Below are 4,259 nucleotides of genomic sequence, written 5' to 3'. Positions count from 1 at the left end.
AGAAATTGAACCTGTTTCCTCAGCAGTGGGCATTCAGGTGACCCCGTTTTCTGTTGCTGTTTCGGTTCTGACAGGCCACCGTAAACATTCTTATCCACACGTCTGTGCTTTTGTCCTTCGGCTCCGTGGGAGAGTTTCGAAAAGCAGAGCTGTCGGGCTGCGGGAACACAGCCCTGCAATCTACTGCGCTAACTCACAAAGGCCGCCCGTTCGTGCTGCCCAAAGCGGATGCGGTGCCCACACCCCGCAGCCTTACAAACATGATGGGTTAGTCTGCCATCTTTGCCGCCTGAAAGAGAACGTCTCTAACACTGTGTGGGACTTCATGTGTTTCTCCTTAAAAAATGCAGATGTCATTACGTACAGCACGCAACTGGCTTTGTCCTCCTGACAACCCTTTCGCCCCTTCTCCACTTGCTCATTCCAGGGTCAGGTAAAAGCCATCTGCCTGGACCCAGAGCCTCCCAAAGTGCCCCCTCTGGAGGCCCACAGCTTCTACCCTTGCTGATGCGTGACCAGTGGGTGCACAAGCCGGCAGAGGGCCAGAAAGGACGAACTATAATGTCTCCACCTAAGAGGCCAAATTTCTGGGCATGGGGGCTGTTCTGCATAGTGCTCATCCTGCCTGCTCAGCACCTCCCACCTGCGGGGCTGCTTTACCGACAAGCAGGGAAGGGCAGTGTCTAACTAAGCCCCGCTACTGCCCAGGCCCTTTAACTTCCTGATTCGGGGCTACGGTCGCCACCCATCTGCACACACTGATGGATTCCTGTTGCCTCCACATCCCTGGAGCTCCCTGGGCTCCCAGGGCCAGGCCAGGAGCCCCTGGGCCAGCAGACTTCAGACCTCAGACCTCACAGCCTCAGCCAGGCAGTGGGAAGGCGCCAGGAGACTGGCAGATGGAAGCCCATCTGAGCGACCATGCTCTCTCCTCCCAGAACCAAGTCCTGCTCAGAAAGGAATTACAGAGCCCTGGCTGGTGTGGCTCAGTGGATTGGGTGCTGGCCTGAGAACCAAAGGGTCACAGCTTCAATTCCCAGTCAGGGCACATGCCTGAGTTGTGGGCCAGGTCCCCAGTTAGGGGAATGCAAGGCAGCAAATCGATGTATTTCTCTCACGTTGATGTTTCTCTCCCTCTCTTTCTCCCTCCCTTCCCCTCGCTCTAAAAATAAATCAAGTCTTTTGCAAAATAAAGACAGAAAAATAACTTTGAGAACAAGGTCGATGTGAGGCAGCAGAGCCAAAGGGACTGTGTGTGGCCTGCATTCGAGTACCGAGCCCGCCCTATGAGGACAGTCTTGGCCGGGTGACAGTGTCTCAGAGCCTGACCCCCGTAGGGGGTAACAAGTCCCTGGACGACGGCTGCACAGACGCCATCGCGGCAGAGCGCCGCAAGGGTCGGACATGCTGGTTGCGAGTCCTGGTTGCTCCCCTAGCTGTAGTCTGACAGGTCACATCACCTCTTTGAACCTCAGTTTTACCACCTGTTCCGTGGGAGTAATTAGGATACCTAAGTGTTATCTGGAGATTCAGATCAGGTATGTGAAGGTACCTTGTGCTCAGAAACTCTGACTACCCAGTAGGCCTTCTATCCACGGCCAACCAGACAACGGCCGGCCCGCTGGAGCTGGGCCTGAGCCCCACGTGGACCGTCCGTGTCTGGCCCAGCGGCGAGTTTGGAAGAAGTCTCTTCATCTCAGGCCCCGGTCCCAGGCCTCAGGGTCCCCCTGGGAAGAAGGGAGTCAAGGGGCGGTTGCACTCTCAGGATGCTGGGCTGTGGGGTGCCCCTGCTTATGAGAACGTCATTGGCCCCCCACCAGGTTACAGTGATTGGGGCCACCTCCAGTTTCCTAAGACTCTTCATCCCCCTCTAGCCTCGTCCACATTTCCTTCTGACCCTTCAGTTTCATTCTTCAGAAAGCCAGTCCCACCTGGTGCCGCCGCCCGCTGGAGGACTTCGCTCAGAGGTCTCCGATCCCAGCGGGGGGCTCTGTCGGAGGTGTACAGGCCCCTCTTAACATTCCCCAGTTTTAGCCCAACGGGTTTCTGTCCCACAGGGTGATCTTGATGTCCCTCAAATACACTGCTGACTCCCCATGGTCAAATCTATTCATGGGGCTCCATTTTTGAAGGTATCGTTCAACCATTAAAACTCATCTTTAAACAATTCCAGCCATTATTTGCCTCTCTCAGAGAACATCGGTGAGGTGCCAGTTCTTACCCCGCCAGGACACCTGTCACCCCCGCTTCTCCCCTTCCCATGTCTCAAGGTCTCACACTCTGGCCACGCTGGAGGCTCTGTCTGGAAGTCTCTGTCTCCTGGGCCTCAGCCTGGCTCCCTCCTCCTTGCCCCTGACCCTGACCCTGACCGCACAGGTCCATGCAGCCTAATTAGCATCAGGCAGACTTCTCCCTGTTCTTCCCGCCTCCCTGACTCTCACCGGGGAGGAGAGCCCAGGAGCTGACCAAGAACACGCAACGCCCCCTTTCCTTCCAGCGCTCCATTCCTGGCTCCCCCGCTCTCCAGGTGTGCATCCCACCAAGCTGAAAGCAGTGTCAAAGCCAGAACCCGGGAAAGGTGAGGCATGTGGCCGGCCAAGGACCGATACCATTCCTGGTGGCAGAGCGTGGGGAAGACTGGGCACTCTGTCACGTCTCGTTCCGTTGTCCCCACTTCCCATCCCTGTGACTGGAATCAGCAACCATCCCCTCTCCTTTCTGAGGAGCCTAATTAGGAATTCAGGGCCATGTCTCTTGAGTCTGTGGGACAATGGAGCGGACCCAGGCGGTTTGGGACAGAGACCAGAACAGGGGGAGATGCCACTGAGAGCAAAGGTGACCCGGTGAAGAGCAGTTTGTTGCAGGAGGTGCCCCGTCTCACCCACATTGCAGGAAAACAGAAGGCAACAGTTCCTGGCATCTCGGTACTGGGCTACAGAGCCGCCAGGACGAATAGGCGAGCTTACATTCTCAGGCACTGCCTGGACCTCCCTGATACAGGAGTCGCTTCCTGCTGGTGGAATCAACAGCAGTTTGAAAAAAGAAATCTGGTCACCTTCCAAACACCTCCAGCCTTGGATTCCAGATCCTGCTTACAGAGCTGGGGGAGGGCCTGGGTGTGACCAGAAGATTCAGGCCCAGGAGCACCCTGCGTCTGAGTGCAGGCCCCAAACCACCCGGTTGACAGAAGGGAGATAAGTGAGCCATTTGGGGACAGGTCTGCTGGATCCCGGGGCTGGGGGAGGGCGAGAGGGTCTTGCTTCCACTGCCAGGCCTGGACAAGCAGAGCCGCTTCTGCCCCAAGCAAATCAATTCAAAGTTTGGCCAAGCCTGTTTGAGTTGGTGAGAGCCCAAGTGGGAATTCCAGCCTACCAGTGTCTGCTCTACAGGCGAGCGGAGCCAAACAGAAATGGTGCTTTCAGAGTTTGCGCCAAGTATCCAGCGGCTTGCTCTGCCAGCAGTGTTGGGCCAGCCCTCTGCATGTCACCCTCTCACAGTTCTCTGCTCCGTGACAGCCTTCTGCCTGTGCTCTTAGAAGCAGGTTGCCACAGGCCGGTGGCCCAGGTGCACCGCTTCCCTGCTGGGCCTGGAACCCAGACCTCCCAACCCAGGTCTGCTTTGTGGGCTGCAGGTCCTGCACCAGCCCCACCCCCCCGCAGGTCCCTGACCTCTGCTCCCGGCCCTCAGCTCCTGACCCTCCTCCCGCCACCTTGACGTTGGCCCTGTCCCTCTCAGCCCCTGGCTGGCACAGCCCATTCTGCAGCTGGCTGCCAAGCAGAGGCAGAGCTGACAGCCAGAAAGCACACAGCGCTGGGCTGACCACATCCTGTTTCCCACCGTCACGCGTGTTTTATCTGACCCCCCCCCCCCCAATTTTATCAGTCCACCTCTCAGAGGAGGCAGCTGAGGTCTCCAGGGCCTAGGCACCGTGCCCAAGGTCACCGATGAGGGAATCCCGGTCTCCTGACTGGGAAACCAGGGTACTTTCTAACTCCCCAAGGCAAGTTTTAAATCTTTTGCTCACTCCCAGATGCCTGGGGCAGTTTCCAGGGTTCCTGTGCAGGCAGCTGATGTGTTTTTGTATTCCCCAGAGCAAGGCTGGCACAGCCAGTGTGAGCCCTTGGCCACCTCTGCTTTGTCCCCGCCCTGAGTGGGGCCTCTGCCGGAGGCCTGGCTGCCCTGCTGACTGCGCTCCCCCGCCCCAGCACCCCTGGGAGCCCCCAGCCAGCATGCTGAGGTGCTGAACACGTAAGGCCCTG

This window comes from Desmodus rotundus, chromosome 10, assembly GCF_022682495.2.
Source record: "Desmodus rotundus isolate HL8 chromosome 10, HLdesRot8A.1, whole genome shotgun sequence".
In the NCBI taxonomy this organism is placed as follows: Eukaryota; Metazoa; Chordata; class Mammalia; order Chiroptera; family Phyllostomidae; genus Desmodus; species Desmodus rotundus.
Note: the sequence above shows the minus strand (reverse complement) of the source record.